The following is a 20,314-nucleotide window of genomic DNA, read 5'->3' on the forward strand; positions in this document are numbered from 1 at the left end:
GTATGACTCCCCATCACTATAAAGGAATAACTTGATCTTATTGGTATTTTTATTTTGACTTGAGTATAAGGAAGAAAGATTTCGTAATATTCTAGGAAATTCCTTTCCGTGCTGCGAAATGATGGCCCATTTTGGGGCGGGATATGTCCCTGTTTTACAGTGCCAACACCAAAAATGGCACAATGTTATACTTTAAATTACTCCCTTAATAATAAGTTCCCCCTTTCCTCCTCTTCACTCTCTCTCTCCTCCTCCTTTTCTTTCTTTCTTTCTTTCTTTCTTTCTTTCTTTCTTTCTTTCTTTCTTTCTTTCTTTCTTTCTTTCTTTCTTTCTTTCTTTCTTTCTTTCTTTCTTTCTTTCTTTCTTTCTTTCTTTCTTTCTTTCTTTCTTTCTTTCTTTCTTTCTTTCTTTCTTTCTTTCTTTCTTTCTTTCTTTCTTTCTTTCTTTCTTTCTTTCCTCATTCCTTCTCCTTTTTGACCCCTTACCCATTTTCATATTCCCTCCCCTCCTCTTTCTGCTTCTTCTTCCCTTTTTCAACTTCTTGTTTTTTCTCTTCTTCTTTTTCTTCTTCTTCTGCTTCTCCTTTATATTCATCTTCTTTTTCTTCTTTATTTTCTTCTTCTCCTTTCCTTTCTTTCTATCTCATAATCCTTATTACTTTCTCCCCCATCTCTTCCTCCTTCCCATTCGAATTACCTATTAACTATTTTATTTTTTTCTGAATGATCTGGTTTGACCATTTATTAAAAAATGCGGTTCAGGTTGTTTACCCCCCCTCTGTTACACCCACAAATGTAATAATCGCCCACAAATGTAATAACGCCCACAAATGTAATAACACTTTACCCACAAATGTAATAACGCCCACAAATGTAATAACACTTTACACACAAATGTAATAATTTTGATCGCCCACAAATGTAATAATGACTTTACCCACAAATGTAATAAATTTGAAGGGATTTTTGGCGAATCCGTTCTAAACTAAAATCCTATAGTAATACGTTCATATAGCACAAAAGTGCAAAGTCTTTTTTTCCAGACCCGGTTAATAAAGAAAGTATAATATAATCCAAAGTCTTTTCTTCCAGACCCGGTTGTTTCAATATTATAATATAAGTTCAAAGTCTTTTTTCCAGACCAAGTTGTTAAAAAAATTAAAATATAAGTCCAAAGTCTTTTTTTCCAGACCCGGTTGTTTCAAAAATTATAATATAAGTTCAAAGTCTTTTTTCCCGACCTGGTTGTTTAAAAAATTATAATATAAGTTCAAAGTCTTTTTTCCAGACCCGGTTGTTTAAAAAAAATTATAATGTAAGTCCAAAGTCTTTTTTCCAGACCCGGTTATTTCAAAAATTATAATATAAGTCCAAACTAAGATATGATAATGATATTCTAGTGGAATAATAATGAGAATCAAGCTTAGTCTTTTTCCAGACCCAGTTAATTAAAACTGGTGGAATTAGTGTCTTTGTTGTTGTTTTCACTTATACGGCGCATATTGTGAATATATGCGCTAAGAGTAAATTGAGAATCAAGCATAGTCTTTTCTCTAGACCCAGTAACTAAAAACTAAAACCCTATAGTAATGTGTTCGTATAGCACAAATGTGCAAAGTCTTTTTTCCAGACCCGGTTAATTCAAAAATTATTATAAGTCCAATGTCTTTTTTCCAGACCCGGTTGTTTCAAAAATTATACTGTAAGTTCAAAGTTTAAAGTTTCGCTTAATTTGTATTTTTCAGAGAACTGGTTATGGGGTACAGACAACACTCTAAACCCAAGCATTTTAACTGGTCTTAATCTTGAAATTTGGTCTTAGTTTTTTTTTCTTCAATATTTCTTTATTTTTTAAATAACCGGGTCTAGACGAAAGACTAAGCATAATACTCGTGTTATTCCACAGGAATAAGAATATGACAAAGTCTTGTGTTTTTAAGACTGTTTGAATTAATTTTTAAATGACTGGGTCTGGAATAAAGACAACGCTCTAAACATGTGCTTTTCTACATGGTCTTAATTTGGAGGGTTGTTGGTTCTTAGATTCGTTGTTGGGGTTGGGTTTTATTGCTTTTTTATTCTTGAAATAACTGTGTCTGGAGGAAAATCTACAATCGATCTTCATGTTATTCCACAGTAATTAGATTATTGGGTATTCGTTTTAGAATATTTGTAAAAACTATCTTTTTTTTCAAATAATAACCAAGTCTGGAGAAAGGATGTTTGCTTTACCCATGCATTATTACAATGTTTTGTAGGGGTCTTAGTATTATTATAAAAAAAACTGGCCTGGGTGCGGAGTAAATACATGTTTTTACACCCAGTAAGGGTGTAACTTTTGAAGATTGGTCTTAGATTTGAACTGTTGAAGTTTTTTTAATTCATTTTTTTAAAATAACCGGGTCTGGAGAAAAGAGTACGTTTTAAAACTTGTGTTATTCCAGAAAAATTAGAATATGATATAGTCTTACGTTAGAAGATTTTTTTTGGGGTAATTTTTTTTTAATGATTAGGTCTGGAATAAAGACAATGCTCTAAACCTCTTTTTAAAACAGGTTCTTAGGTTGAAGGATTGTTTGGTCTTAGATTTGGAATTTTCTTATTATTACTGTTAGCGTTATTTTGAAAAAAAAAATAACTGGGTCTGGCTGAAAGGCTATGCTATATGTCCATGTTATCCAGCATTAATAAGATTATGGGGTCTTTAGACTGTTTTTGTTGTTGTTGTATTGTTATTTATAATTTTCGAATAACAGGGTTTGGAGAAAAGACTAAGCTCGATTTTTATTTTTATTCCACTGGAATATCATTATGGTATCTTAGTTTGGACTTATATTATAATTTTTGAAATAACTGGGTCTGGAAAAAAGACTTTGGACTTATGTTGTAATGTTTGAAACAACCGGTCTGGAAAAAGACTTTGGACTTATATTATAATTTAGTGAAACAACCGGGTCTTGAAAAAAGACTTAATTTAGACTTATGTCATAAATATTTAATTAACCAGGTCTGGAAAAAAGACTTTGCACTTTTGTGCTATATGAACACATTACTATAAGGATTTAGATTTTAATTTTAAGTAACCGGGTGTGAAGAAAGACTACGCTTGATTCTCAATTTACTCTTAGCGCATATATTCACAATACGCACCGTGTAAGTTCAAACAAGAACAAAGACATTAATTCCATCAGTTTTAATTAACTGGGTCTGGAGAAAAGACTAAGCTCGATTCTCATTTTCATTCCACTGGAATATCATTATCGTATCCTAGTTTGGATTTATTTTATATTTTTTTCAATAACCGTGTCTGGAAAAAAAAGACTTTGGACTTATATTATAATTTTTGAAATAACCGGGTCTGGAAAAAAGACTTTAAATTATATTATAATTTTTGAGTTAATCGGGTCTGGAAAAAAGACTTTGCACTTTTGTGCTATATGAACGCATTACTATAGGATTTTAGTTTAGAACGGATTCGCCAAAAATCCCTTCAAATTTATTACATTTGTGGGTAAAGTCATTATTACATTTGTGGGCGATCAAAAATTATTACATTTGTGGGTGTAAAGTGTTATTACATTTGTGGGCGTTATTACATTTGTGGGTAAAGTGTTATTACATTTGTGGGCGTTATTACATTTGTGGGCGTTATTACATTTGTGGGTGCAACACCCCCCCCCCCCCTGTTTTATGTGAGTATTTTGTCAAATTTTAATAGATATTCTTGTTTTAATTCCCTGCTTATTCTTCATATTCCGTTCTTCTTCTTATGCTGATTATTTCCTGTTTGTTTTGGTATTAATGTACAGTGTATATTGTTACATATTTCTCTCTAGTTTTTAAATATTTATTTCATATGTAATTGTGTATTTAATTGTACTTCTATGCATTGTCAATAATCCAACTGTCATGGTTGCAATGAATTAATAAATAAATAATAAAAAAAAAAAGAAAAAAAAAAGATACATGTGACGAAAGGCCATCCGAATAAAAAGTGACAATTGCCAATGAAAGATGATGATAAAGGAACCCCTCCCCTTTCCCTAAAAAGAGTGCAAGCTATGCCACGTCTGCCTCCTAATGGAAAAACGCAGTGTCTACATCTTGCACAAGTTGATATATTAAGCATTTTATCTTTTCCTCAAAGCCATTCAAACCTATTTTATTTCTCAGTAGGGCCTATTCTTTTATCATCAACGTGTAGAGTACATTATGTGCCTTTTCCAGGCCCCACAGAAACAAATATAGTTGGTGTTGTTGTTGTTGTTTTGAGATATTGAAGACAATGTAGATACTTTGGGGAAAGTCGAGGGAATGCTTGGTTTCACCGTGAAAAAATGCAGTATCTAAAGATGAAATAGAATCCTATTCAGTTTTATCATCAATTACCAGTCTATATTGCTTCATTACCATGAAATAATGCATCAATGTGTCATTTAATAGAAAAGTAATACACCAAGGGCGCCCTCTGCGGTAAAATCCTCCAAATCGTAAAAATTGTCAAAAAATACGCAAAACATTCTTGTAAATTTTGTAAATATCTAGTCTTCTGAGTTGCTATGTTTATCTGTTTTGAGTTTGTACTTTATACAAACCACTGCCCTCTGTCGTAAAATGTTATCCTTCTTTAAAAAATTCCCGTGAAGTTTTGGACTATACCACAGAGGGCGCCCTTGTTGGTAGAGGGCGCCCTCCATTTTCTAAGCTAGTAATTTCCCCTTTAATTACACATTGATAAATTATTTCTTGGTATTGAAGCAACATCGAATGAGTAAGTTATGATAAAATTATTTTAAGTAGCATGTTCTTTATCTGTCATATATAATGCGTTTGTTTTCATGGGGAAACTAAGCATTCGCTTCAAATCTACATTTACGTCAATATGTAACAATTCAACAACAATAACAACATTTGTTCGAGGGTTTTGCCTGAAATAGGCACATATATAATCTAAGCTTTGATAATAAAGGATTACTTGATAAATGAAATAGTTTCGAGTGGCTTTGAAACACTAAAATAACATGCTTATTATATCAACTTGTGCAAAATGTAGATACTGCGTTTTTTCCATGGGGGGGGGGGGGGGGGGGCTAAGTTTACTGGTCATACTGCGTTTAGCAGTTACTTAAAACTGGCGTTCCCAAAATACATTCAGAAAACTGAAATGTGCCATGTAAAAAAAGGAACTTACTGACTACTTTTCTGAAAAAAAAAAAAAAATGAAAAGAAAAAGTAATTAGATACTGCGTTTTTCCGTAGGGGGGTAGATGTAGAGATCAGGGAATATTTCATTTTATATCCTACATAGAGTAAATCCTGTATAGTGATTGGTTCAAGTAGCATCATGTGACCGAATATATTTCAACTATGATGTTGCGTGACGTCAGACCTCGATATATTTTTGGATATACCAATATTCTGACGTCATTATTTCACAAAACTGGATATCTCGGCGCACCGGCTAGCGCGCTCTTTCTCCCGGGCAAGTCTAGCGCGATGCGTCGGCTAAGGCACTAATCTATCTGCGTTCCGCTGAGCGCGGTGGCTCGAAAAAAGTAGGTAATTCAACGCAAGTAGCAGGACTTTGCATGCTCAGCGCATAGATTTTGGTTATAAATTATTAAAAGTAGGATATAAAACAAATATATCAGGCGTTTCATTCGAAAGCATAGTGGGAATTATTATTCCTCGGTTGGAATGGCAAAACTTCTATATTCTATAAGATAGTAATTGCCAGACCAACCTCGGATAAATAATTCCACTATACTTTCTCAAAGCCTGATATATTTGTTTATTGGATGCCTTTTCTAGATGGAGGTGAAAATGGAGAGCGACATACCCATCAGACATCATTGCTGAAGTGACATTATTGTGCGATACCAACTACATTTGCCTTCACCAGAAAACATGCAGTATCCAAAATGTAAGGCATTTTGCTCTCTTTTCAGTAAAAGTGTATGAATGATATATTGCAGCAACTGCAAACCAGGGAAACCGTTCCGGAATGAGAAACATCATTTTGGTGTAGTGTCGCGTAGGAGCGGCGTACAGTTGCGTAGTATTGCATATGAGTAGCACGTAGTTGCGTAGTGTTGCGTTGGAGTGGCGTGAAGTTACGTAATGTTTCGTAGGCTTGCGTAGACTTGCGTAGAACTGTCTCTACGCCAACTATGCGCAAAAAATTAAACGTGATTGATTGTTTGCGCTCCTCCCGCGTACCCATTGCGTAGGCAAACAAATAGCGGCGTAGTGTTGCGTAGTCTCTATGAGCAACTTTACGTAACTCTATGCAAATGCCAGATCTCGGTGTGAAACCTCCTTTAAGGATGAAAACGAGAGACAAGATATTTGCATGTCAAGAGACAATTTAGAAGCACGAATTAACCTATTTATCCTATTTAATGAACGGTGAGTTTGGGGAAGGTATTTATAAGATAATTCTTTAAAAATGTTACCGTTTCTTAACATTAACAAAAAAATTTGAAGCCTAATTCGGTATTAATGGGGGAAAATAATCCTAAACACATAACTTTTATATGTCCAGGAATAGTATTTTCTCCCAATTAATTTGATACCACTTTCATGTATTATTTGCTTAGCTTAGACTGTTCGAGACCAAAGGTCATGAAAATCGAACATGATATGTAAAAAAATATTTAATTATAATTATCATTGGTAACATCACATTGCGAGGATATTTGTTTCATTTTAGTTGCATTGAAAACTGATAATATTCGCGTACGTAGATCTTTGTTCGGCATCAGATTTGAGTGTTATGAAACACTTTAACATTAATCTGGGAGGGCAAGACCGTTTAAAATGTACGCCATTTTTTAAAATTAAGTAAGGGCATTGATAACGTTTTCCCCCTATCTTTCCCATTTTTTTGTTTCCTCCTCTTTCCCCTGTTTTGTCACTACTTGCCAAAATTAACGGGGGCTGTGACGGTAATCACCACTGGCAGCATGAAGCGCCCCCTTGACTTTTAACATGATCTAAATATTTTTACATGCAGTCTTTATGTAGACATTCTGTTATATCCTGTTTACTAGTCAGCAGAGATAGCGATTCCATGCCAAATCCAATTATTTTTCACGTAAACTTGTTAATCTTTTCATTCTATATTCTGAGCTTCCCCAAACTTAATTCCCAATAAGATAAATTCACTTGTATGAATATAACTTAATACATAACAAATACCCCTTGGCATTATACTGCGCAATTACACGGTGATTATTTTGATTTTTCTACTTTGGATATTTACGATTATGTTCAATAATAATGATAACGTTTTATTTATACAGGGTAGCCACTTCAATTAGGAAAGTGCTCTACCAGCGGGCCCTGCATAGCATAATACTGTAATTATTACCCTTTTTCAATCTTAATGCTGAGCGCCTAACAATAAGGCAAAAGGTCCCATTTTTTAAGTCTTTGGACTCGGCCGGGATCGAACCCACGACCTCCCGCTCAGGAGGCGGATGCTCTACCACTGAGCAACCATGTCCGGTCTATAGCTTCATGTAAATACAGCTCTAGAACTTCATTCTTCTTTAGCCCATCTAACTGATTCTATTCAATTTTAAGCGACATTACTAACAACTGAATGATTATCAGGTATATTACTAGATATTTTCGATGATGTTATTCCATCTTTAATCTATCGTATGAAAATAGCTCCTGTCATCTATTATCACATAAATCAAAATTGAAAAATAGATACATTTGATATATACAACACAACCCACACATTTACACGCACATCCATTCACACGTCCACCTCCAGATAAAACGCATACAACAGTTTGAAAAGCAATTTGAAGATAAAACACCAATCGCTTCATTACACCCATTCAAACACTTTGTCTTCTCAGACATTTATTCCAAATGGTGAATGCACTTTTGTAAGACATCTAATCAAAACAATTCTTGCATTTGATTTACATCATACAACCATTTTTTACCAATACCATATTGCAGCATTTTATTTACTTATAAGTATTCATGCAACCTTGAAGTTAACTTGGGTTATGAATTGTTAAATATCTATTTTTAGTGAAACTGCACGCTATATTTGTGTGTTCATTTTCATTTTCATTTTCATTGCATTTTATATCAATACATTACATAAAATCATTACAATGACACCCCCAAAAACAAATAAACAAAACGAAAAAAAAGAAGAAATATAATACAAAACGAAATGCAAAAACAAGTTAAAAAAAAGAATATATGCTAAAGTTGTAGCCTTTATTTACCATACATATACATGGTGTAAGAAAAGTGTGGGGAAAACAATAACATTAAAAAAGAGAGGAAGAGAAGCAATGAACTTCAATGCGGTTTTTTTTTATTGCCCACACAATATTCGTTACTAGAAATCTAAGGACATTTATATGTATCAGTAATTAAACAATAATGTAAAAAGTAAGGTATGCTATGTTCTTTAATTGGTAATATGCTTTTTTTAAGCAGTGGACTTTGTTAACACGATACAATATTATATCACAATGGGTTGTTGAAAAATATTTCAGTTCGTACCTTTGGATATACTAGTAAATCATCATCTTGATTTTGGAACCACCTACCTAACAAATTGCATCGTTCATTAATTATAAAGGATCTAAGATATTTTTGTACTCAATTTTTACATGATTGGTTAAGTTTCTAATATCAATCTCTTTTATATCTTTATTGTCCACCTGTAGGCCTGAAGCGTGTACGGTTATCTGGTTGTTTTCTTCATGATGCTTATGACTGTAATTATATGGGAGTGTGTGAGCATGTTTGTGTATGGTGGGTGTGGGTGTTTGGGTGAGGATGTATGAGGGTGGGTCCGTGTGTGTGAATGTGTGTTTCGGGGGAATTTCAGTTTTGTCACATTGTCTATAGAATATTCCTCGGAGTCATCTTGATAAGTCTTGATAAAACATATCTAGCGGTTATTAGGGTTATACCGGCTCCCGTTTGTATATATACCGTTTATGATTTACATGCATTCATGCGATTTTTGATATCATTTTCAAACTGAAATCTATAAATGGATGATTGATATGAGATTATGTTTAATTGAAAAAAAAGAGAGAAATCGATACATTCTGTGCAACTTGGGCCCACTTTTGGAGGTCAAGGTGAAAATTTGTCAATGATATTTGCCCCTATATACTGGCCATGTATGATATGTGGTGAAAGGACCTGATTTAATCTGATTGTTTTAACGTCACCGATATTTGGGGTTCCTCTCATCTTTGTTTCACCTGGAACAGGATGTTCAGTGGTCTATAACCCGGAAATAAAGTAGGACGCCATATTGCAACGCCCAAAGTGGGTAAATTCCGATATCATGGACCGAACAGGAGGACATTCCAAGCTCATCTTGGAAACAGCTTGTATGCTTGTAGTCGTATAGCAGGCCAGCAATCCCGCATTCTTGAGAGCAGGTTTCATTTTGATGTTTTGATACTACTGGGACATAAACAATAACGATCAGGGCAACTTTGACATTGTTATAAGGACCATAGAAACCTCGATTTATATTGGTTGCTGAGCCATAGTAGTTACCACAGTGGCAATGTTATCGTAACTATAGGCCCAGATGTGCACACCGTATTAGCAGTTGTATCATTTTGGGCGGTGTCATTTTAAAACCATGTGTAACAACAGCCTAAGTCCATTCCTTGGTTAAATTGACTTAAATATGGGAAACTGATCAATTATTAGGCCTATAAATCATTCTTTCAACTGACCGAAATAATTTTGTTCTTGATTTACTTAAAATGAACTCTCGTGGACTATGGTCATTCTTATAATTATTCATATACTTATTTGCGTTTCAGAATGGGGAAAAAATAGTAGATTTAACTTGATGTGCTATAAGGCATGTGCAAAACAGCAGCAGAAAGAGAAGAAAAACTAATTTCAACAAAGTCACATAGTCCCTACAATATATTATTTTCAGGAAACATCGAAGACGCGAAGGACTCAAAACAATGCTTTCAAAGCTTTTTGACGCGCATGCGTAACAGGGTGTGTTGATTAGTTACATTCCCAATTCCTTTCGCTTACATAGGCCTACCTGCATTAGTCGTTTAAGATTTATAAATTTGCGGCAGAGGAGTCTATTGAAGGAAATCTAAATATTCATGCACACAAATCGTAAAATGCAAAGCATATTTATCATGGGCTGCGGAACGGTTTTGAAAGTTGGTGGGGGATGAATCAAAGTTGGGGCTGAAATATGTGGTCCATTTCACGTGCATCTAGTTACTGACACAACAAATAGGGGGAAAGCCTAAAAAAAACTCCGCAGCCCATATTTACAGTAGAGAGTTCTCGCAATCACGACGCCCTCTACAACACACCACTATCTTTGAAAATTCAAATCAAATAACAAAGGAGAGATTAGAGGTTGGTGAACCAGGACATCAGATCATCCGAAGATTTGCACTAGACGAACAATACGTCGTTGTCCAGAGGCATGAGACGACGTTGCTGTTCATTTTCAAAGGAATGGTGCGTTAAAGACAGCGGCTGCGTAATGATTGCGAAAACTCTTTAATGCCACGTACATCTCCACAACGTTGGGCATTGGACTTGCAATTAGTCGATTTGACATTTTCCGAACCTAGAAATGTTCTTTCCGATGAAGTTTTTTTCTTGATTCATGTTCCTATGGGGTCCTAGAACAAATTCAGCTTGGTTGCCCAAAGTTGCCGTTTGGGCAATTTTGATAATTTGCATAAATCCAAAATGGCCGCCACATGCCGTCTTAAAAACCTAAGTTTTGAACCACTTGCCCCAAAATGACGAAGAATAACTCCTTTTAGGGGTTTAGGGTTGTGTAGAATCCATTTCTGTTATTTTTTTTTGTAATATAAGGTCATCTTCATGTCATATCCAAGATGGCCGCCATCAGAAGCCATCTTGAAAAAATAAATTTGAACCCTTTGCCCCAGAATCATGAATAATAACTCTGTTCGTGAGTCATTTGGTATGTTGATTCAATTTATGCTGTGATTTTGCATAAAGGAAAATTTTCAGATCAAATCCAAGATGGCCGCCAAACGCCATCTTGAAATAATACATTCCGAGGCTTTTACGTGTAAGAGCTAATGTAAAGGGATATCAGTAAGAATACTCATTTGTTTTGTTAATTCCCAAGTCTTAGGTTAAGGTGGAGTCACATCTGAGATGTCAGATTTCGGCATTAACTGCTCACCTTAGAATGAACCCTCTTTAGGTTTGGGCTATGATCCATTTCGCGTATATTTTTAGTTGTTTAATGTCCATCCATACTTTTGTACTGAATAGGCTTTTAGAGTCTTATTTGAATTTTAAAGTGTTTTCTCCATATTTTTCCGAAATCAATGTGTCAGATGATTGGTAGGCATCACTTCGTCTTAAAAGACGATGGTGTAGTGCTAGGTCTTACATTTTCGAGAGTGGCTGTAAGTGGCAGTCTCTAGAGCAAATTTGTGCAGATGAAGGAGAACGACGCTGAGACAGGTTTAGATGGAGATGCTGTCCTAGCCTTCCTCCTCGGTCTTTGGTCTGCCAATTTAGCATTCCGATTATTTCCTGACGTCTTGACCCCTGTACTTAGTAGCTCTTCATAGAACGGTGACTATCATCTACATCTTCATAAGTGTTAGTGTCTATGCCGGCAAGTTTTATGTCACGTTTTCAGGTGTAGCTGGGATGAGACCAATCACACAGCTCACCTTACCTGGGCGAATCGCTTCTGGGATTCGCCAATGTTTCATGCGGCGAACATGCCCCAACCACTTGAGGCGCCTTTGACTAGAGAGCGAGAATAAACTGAGGATGCCAGCACGTACGCTGAAGGCCTCTGTATTTTTTTACTTTGTCCTGTCATTCAATGTACATGATACGTCTGAGGCAGCTGACATGAAAGGAGTTTAGCCGCTTTTCTTGGTCGGCGTACGTTTTCCGGGACTTAATTCCGTACAGGAGCTTTGCCATGACTGTGGCGGATTTTCCTATTCTGGTGCTTATCTCATTGTCCAGGGAAAAGAAGCTAGAGATAGATAGTCGATCCAAGGTAGGTGAAGAGTCATCCACAACCAGACGAGTGCATGCTGTTGATAGAGATATCTGGAGGACAGTCAGTGTCTTGAGTCGATCAGGATTTCTGTCTCACAGGCTGATGGGTGATCCAAACTCCTTACATGCACAGGACAGGCGGCTGTATGACTATTTCTTGTACTCCCGCTTCTTGAGAGGCAAGGGCGACATCATTTCCGTACAACATCTTACGAATGAGAACCATCCTGACCATTGTTTTGGCACGTAGTCGGTCTCTGGTACGGATATAGAAGCCTTCTGTGCATTCGCCAAATGCATACTGGTGAAGCATTGAGAAGAAGATCCCAAAGAGTGTCGGGGCCAGGCGCAGCCTTGCTTCACGCCACTGCTCACAGGAACTGAGTGAAGTTATCAGATGTTCCAGCGTTGTAGCAAACTGTTGTCATGGAATGATACGACCATGGAACAGTCTTGGGGGAGCCTATCTTCTGCAGGAGGCTAAATAGTGCACTCCTGCTGACCAAGTCAATGGCTCTTGTCAGGACGAAAAGTCCGATGATTATAAAGGAAGGTAATATAAGTTAACTAATTTTCTGAAAAATCACTTTTTAATTCAAATAACACTTCGAAGTCCTTTCACTAGAAAAGTATAGTTGGACGTAAAAAAATGATATGGACTCCCGAAATAGATCATAGCCCGAACCTTGAATTGTTTCAATCTAAAGTGAGCGGTTAATGACGAAATCTATCAACATTCTGACCATCTTAGACATGACTTAACTTCGAACTAAAGATGGAGTGATTAAAAGAAATGAACCATTTTTACTGAAATCCTCTTAAATGAGCTCTTACACATAATAGCAACCTCTTCAGGAAAGCGTGTACGCTTTTAGGGAGAGTACTTCTTTACGGTTCAATAGTCTCGGGAAGTATTTTTTTAATATTGCGTTTAGCGGCCATCTTGAACATGTTGGATATGATCTGAAGATGATCCAATATTGCAAAATTATTAACAAGAATGGAATCAACATACCAAATAACTCACGGAAAGAGGTATTATTCATGATTCTGGGACAAAGGAATCATAAGTTAGTTTTTCAAAATGGCATCATCTGGCGGCCATCTTGGATTTGACCTGAAGATGACATTACATTGCAAAATATATAGCAGAAAGAGATTCTACACATCCCAAAACACATAAACAGAGGTATTACTCGTCATTCTGGGGCAAGGGGATCAAAAGTCAAATTTTCAAGATGGCATCTGGCGGCCATGTTGGATTTGACCTGAAGATGGCCTTATATTGCAAAAATGATGATAGAAATCGGTTCTACACACCCCTAAACCCCTAAAAAGAGTCATTTATTATAATTTTGGGTCAAGGGGTTCAAAAGTTAGGTTTTCAAGATGGCATCTGGCGGCCATTTTGGATTTATGCAAATTAGCAAAATTGCCCAAACGGCAACTTTGGGCAACCAATCTGAATTTGTTCTAGGACCCCATAGGAACACGAATCAAGAAAAAAACTTCATCGGAAAGAACATTTCTAGGTTGGTGTGTTGAGCCTATGGGACTGTCAAATCGACTAAATAGCAAGATTACAATGTCAGTGTCAATTTGAACATAATTTTCTTTATCTTCTGTTTAATATAAAGGTGAGAGTTAAAAAAATGGAGTTTGATTCAAAGAGCCTTCCATTCTTCTTTATTTTATTATTTTTTTTTTTGGGGGGGGGGAGAACACAAAGTAGGACGAATAGTTCATAAGAACAAATATTTTTGGCACGGTACTTTAAAAATGCGTCTTATTTTTATTTGTTTAAGATGATTATTATTTTTTTTTTAAATGAATAACCACGATGAGCCTAACGAACACGTCATTCACAAGACATGTTTTCAAAATATTGATTGTTTCAACGTCTTATTTGAGAACTCCTTTAGTAAGCTGCAGTCACTTACTAAAACATGCCATTAATTCATTTACTTTAATTGCTAAAGTTTACTGAAATTTTTTTTTCTCAAATGGGCGTGTTTGAAATTATGTTTTTGTTGAAGCATTATATTCACAAGTCATGTAAAATAAATGTTCATTTCCTCTGAAAATGGGATTTTCTGGAAATAGGGGAAGCTGATCATACGTCATAATATGTGTGATATTTTTTTCACCAACGTTTAAAATCTTTTCTTTTCATTTTGTGTGTCTATATACCATGATCAAGTTCTCGTGGTACGAAATGGCCTGTAACAAATATCATCTATAATAATCCATGCCGATTTGTTTTCAGACGTTTGAAATAGAACGGAAAGACCTTGTCTTCAAACATAATGATAGCAACGATAGAAATTATAAAAATAACAATTTAGAATGTTTTATCATACCGAAAAAGTTCACTTTCTCTCCTAAACAATAACAAATTGATATTAGAACCGGAGGCAATTGTGAGTTTTGTCACGCTAAATGATAAGGACCCTCGGCGTTTTATTATCAATGTTTAATATCATTTTAGTTCTCTCAAATATAAAGAAGATAAAATGTGTGTGTATAAAAAAATAAGAAGCTCTTCGAATTCAAATACACTACCTGGAGGGCTCCTTTGTTTAATTCTCCCTCTCCATATTACGTTTTGTGTTGTAATTTATTGTTGTCATGGTTTTTAGTGGTCCTGATCGCATGATCTTTAAATTTTCTCGCGAGAGAAGTATATAATACAGGTCTTTGACCACTGAAACTTCAGTAAACCTCATCCTTAGTTGAGTTTATTCCAACATCAGTGTTTGCTGTCTCTAACAGCACAGCGACATGACAGAAAAAGCATTTTTAGTACTATGTTTCATCAACTTATAGATAGGGGTGTTGGGTAAACAAAATGTGAAACATAATACTATTCTCTAAATCGAAGTGTTAGAATACATAATGACCTAGTTTCGTGTTACAATGTCAAAAAAATGATCGTTCGCTTCGTTCGCTCCCGTTTGCTTGCAATACTATTGATATTCGAGACGTGTTATGTAGAAAACAAATATGCTATTAGCCTCAACCAACAAGCGTATGGGGCGACTTACATGGCCTTGGGAAGTGGTGGTGCTGAATCACCCCCAATTTTTGTTTGCGTGCAGCACCCCCTGGAGAGTGTTTCATCAACATTTTCATCCGACAAGTTGTCAGATCTGACATATTTCTCTGATGTTGATTGGCTGAGAGGTACTGTTACTATGGTAACTGTCGGATAAAATGGGACTTGTCGGATAAAACGTCCGACAAATCCTTTCATGAAACGCCCCCCTGGAAATATGGTAGGTATGACGAATGACAGAAATGTAATGAAAATGAACGACGTTTTGTAGGACACCCTCCCCACTTCATAACTTTCCTATACGGTGCTTGAAAAAGTGCCTATTTTCACTCTTTTCAGATCGGAATATCAAATATTTTCAGTTCGCGCTTCGCGCTCGCATTATTCCTTTTTATAATTAAAAAAAATGTATTTAGAATGCCCTATTCCAGTGTCTAAATCTAAACAAGCGCACGGTTGTTTATTTCGATACGAATCTTGTCTTTTTTAATATACTAAAAATGTGCTTAAGTTTCAGATCACAATATCTAAAATAATTGTTCGCACTTCGCGCTCACATTAGATATCCAATTACCCATCATGTTCATGATTAGAACAGTGCTTAGAATGTCTTGTTCTTAAGTATGAAATATCGATTTCGTTTATGCTCCCGTCAATTGTATATTTATATACATATCCTGTTCATGATTAGAAAAGTGCTTAGCGTGTCCCATTTTAGGGTCTGAAATCTCAATTTGATTCCGCTCGCACTTCGCGCTCGCATCAATCGTATATTTATATACTTATTCTGTTCTTGATTACAAAAAAGCTTATATTGTCCCGTTTTTAGGTCTGATATCTCAATTTGGTTTCCGCTCGCGCTTCGCACTCGCATTATTCCTTTTCATAAATAAAAAAAAATGTATTTAGAATGCCCTATTCCAGTGTCTAAATCTAAACAAGCGCACGGTTGTTCATTCGATACGCATCTTGTCTTTTTTTATATATTAAAAATGTGCTTAAGTTTCAGATCACAATATCTAAAATAATTGTTCGCACTTCGCGCTCACACTGGATATCCAATTACCCATCCTGTTCATGATTAGAACAGTGCTTAGAATGTCTTGTTTTTAAGTATAAAATATCGATTTCGTTTATGCTCCCGTCAATTGTATATGTATATACATATCCTGTTCATGATTAGAAAAGTGCTAAGCGCGTCCCATTTTTGGGTCTGAAATCTCAATTTTGATTCCGCTCGCGCTTCGCGCTCGCATTATTCCTTATCATAATTAAAAGTTTATGCTCCCGTCAAATGTTTATGTATATACATATCCTGTTCATGATTAGAAAAGTGCTTAGCCTGTCCCATTTTTGGGTCTGAAATCTCAATTTTGATTCCGCTCGCGCTTCGCGCTCGCATCAATTGTATGGTTATATACCCACCCTGTTTATGATTACAAAAAAGTGCTTAGAATGTTCAGTTTCTAGGTCGGAATGTCAAAATTTTCATCTCGCGCTTCGCGCTCTCATTGTTTGATTGTTGAAATATGTATCGTCTTTATGGGTAACTGCAAACCTTCATTATAACAGGACCCTTTTCGATCAGCCCAGAACGTATATCAAAACTATCTGCTCGCGCTGATCGCGCATGCACGCAGTAATTATTTGTGACATATGCATCTTGTTCAGGATCACAAACATTGCTCAAAATGTCAATTTTCAGAACAAAATACATGAAATTTCCCAAAATTTTACCTCGCGCTTTGCGCTTGCACTATTTAATATCTTTGTTATTTTATAAGAATAAAGCTAAGAAATGACTGTCATATGTAAATCAATATATATATATATATATATATATATGACAAGCCGCCATGCCTGAGCTGGATCAAAGCTATTGCTTTGATACAGTACACGTATGGGAGAAAGTATACAAATGTGTGAAGTTATACATGTACAGCAGCTTTGGCAACTCTCTTTATTTTAAATATTGTAAATAAATGAATGAAGAGAACAATGGTAGGCGTAGCTTAAATCAAGGTCCCCCAGAGCTATCTACCCTTTGGAAAAATTGGTGATGCCGAAAAAATGTCTCTGCCGGGAATCAAACCCGGACCCCCAGCTTTGAACGCCGGTGCCTTAACCACTAGACCACAGAGACGGGTTAGTGGCTAGGGCGACCCCGATCCGATTGACCGTCAGGTAGACAGATTTTCGACACTATACCAATTAATTATAATTTCCTTTGTCGGGTAAAGGTGGATTTTGAACAATGACAAGCCGCCATGCCTCAGCTGGATCAAAGCTATTGCTTTGATACAGTATACGTATGGGAGAAAGTATACAAATGTGTGAAGTTATACATGTACAACAGCTTTGGCAACTCTTTTTATTTTAGAAATATTGTAAAGAAATGAATGAAGAGAACAATGGTAGGCGTAGCTTAAGTCAAAGTTCCCCAGAGCTATCTACCCTTTGGAAAAATTGGTGATGCCGAAAAAATGTCTCTGCTTGTTATTGTTCAAAATCCACCTTCACCCGACAAAGGAAATTATAATTGGTATAGTGTCGAAAATCTGTCTATCTGACGGTCAATCGGATCGGGGTCGCTCTAGCCACTAACATGTCTCTGTGGTCTTGTGGTTAAGGCACCGGCGTTCAAAAATGGGGGTCCGGGTTCGATTCCCGGCAGAGACATTTTTTCGGCATCACCAATTTTTCCAAAGGGTAGATAGCTATGGGGAACCTTGATTTAAGCTACGCCTACCATTGTTCTCTTCATTCATTTCTTTACAATATTTAAAATAAAAAGAGTAATGTTGACTGAGCGAGAGAGCCTTCAGTACACAAGGCATGAGTAGGCTGCACATTCAGACCCTTAACTCGAGTGAAGGGTTTGCCCAGCAGACTATTTAGCACCTGAGAGTGGCAAAGTGTGGATTACGCCTTGCCAAAGGACGCTATACAGTTCCTATGAAAAAACGGGACAGATTTGAAAAGTCTATAAAATTTTTGTTTCAAATTATGATCTCTATATGTTGGTGTCAATAGGTGCTCTGAGGTCTTATCCTTCAAATGCCATCAAAATAATTTAGTTTCGTTCATGCTTGAGCGAACACGGAATGTTTTTGTCTGGGGTTAAAAAGAGGGCTTGCGCCAAAATGGCATAAAATGATAAATATGATGGTCGGACTTTTTGCTAATCAGCAGACTTCCTCTTACATTTTTTTCATTATCTTTGCCATAGTTTTCGAATTATGCGGTCAGAATCCGTTTCCAAATCTACTTATTTGCTTGAATAGTTCTGTTGATGTTCGTTTTTAATATGTTCTCTTTCAGCTTTGAATATTCCTTCTTTAAACAAAATTTTTTTTTTCAACCGAAGTATGGGAGAGCATCATTTTCTTTCTTCAAATCCTTTCATTGTGTGCTACAAAGGTTATGGTGCCTTTGAACAGTGGCACACTGATGGGTGGGGGATCGGAGTGCCCAACCCCCCCCAAAAAAAAAAAATAATAATAATGACCAAGAAAAAAGTGAAATGGAAAATCACAGAAAATATAGAAAGTGAAATATGATATCATTTTCTGAATATTATGCCAAAATCACAAAATTTAATATTTTAATAAAAAAAGTGGAAATGTTTTGCTTGTTTGCTTCACAACTTTTTGATACATTTTACCCTGCCTTATCTTGCTCCTTCAAAATCGACTCAATAGGCTACATCATTGCCATTGAAAGACATGAATCCTTTCCTGTTTGTCCTGCCAAGCACATAATTAAACTTGAAGGATTCAATAACCCTTTGAAAATATTATTCATGTCTTTTATAGGTACCATAACATAATTTGTTTCACATAATAAAAGGATTTGAATAATTACCAATTCTCCCAATTAATAATGCAAATCTTCTTTCTTGGGTTGACAAAAAGTCTTCTTTTCTTACTTATGAAGGAAAATTCAAAGGTAAAATAAGTTTAAATTAAAAACAAAATAATTCAGGTAAATAAATAAATTTGTAAATGAAATTTGACAGCATAATTTGAAAATCATGGCAAAGATAATGAAAAGATTAAGAGGAAGTCTGCTGATTGGCCAAAAGTCTAATCATCAAATTTCTCATTTCTGCCATTTTTGCGCAAGCCTCTTTTTGAACCCCCGACAAAAACGTCCCATGAATAAAGTATATTTTTTTAAATTGCATTTCAAAGATAAATATCAGAGCATCTATTAACATCAAAATATAGATATAATAATTTGAAACACATTTTTTATAGACTTTTCAAAACTGTCCCGTTTTTTGATACGCACTGTATAGACCGCGGTGGGATTTGAACACATGACCCTCTGTTTACAAGGCGAGAGTCAGAACCACTACACCTCGGCTCTTTCACAAAAGCAAATAGGCCTACGTGAAAAAACTCTTCCACAGGACATGTTTTTGATAAACATAAAATGTGAGCGCGGAGTGCGAAATTATTTCTTTCTATTTTGTCCTGAAATTTTAATATTTTGAGCAATATTTGTAATCCTGAATGAGATGCGTATGTAACAAATAGATACTTCGAGCAAGAAGCCCGAGCAGATTTTTTTTATATACGCTCTGGCCTGATCGAAAAAAATGTAGTTACCAGTAAAGAAGATATATGCATATTTTAACAATATGCATATTTTAACAATCAAATAATGCTCGCGCGAAGCGCGAGCTGACCATTTATTGACATTCCGACCTAAATACTTGAAATTCTAATAATAATAATAATAGGCATTTATATAGCACCATCTATCTAGAAATATTCTATTCCGATGCGCGTTGTTATTAGTATTATTAACCCGGCTTTAGCTCGAGCTGCCTTTCAGCGCTCATGTATTCAAGGAATTATTCCTGCCGGGTACCCATTCACCTCACCTGGGTCGAGTGCAGCACAATGTGGATAACTTTCTTGCTGAAGGAAATTCCGTCATGGCTGGGATTCGAACCCACGACCCTCTGTTTCAAAGTCAGAAGACTTATCCACTGGGCCACAACGCTCCACAATTCTAAGCACTTTTTTAATCATGAACAGGAAAGGTATATGACTATACACTTAATGCGAGCGCGAAGCGTGAGCGGAAACAAATTCAGATTTACACCTAAAAACGGGACATCTAATGTTTTGTAAATCAAGAAAATGATGGGTTATTGGATATCTTCCTTTATTAATTATGTAAGCGC

Source organism: Lytechinus pictus, chromosome 11 (genome assembly GCF_037042905.1).
Source record: "Lytechinus pictus isolate F3 Inbred chromosome 11, Lp3.0, whole genome shotgun sequence".
In the NCBI taxonomy this organism is placed as follows: Eukaryota; Metazoa; Echinodermata; class Echinoidea; order Temnopleuroida; family Toxopneustidae; genus Lytechinus; species Lytechinus pictus.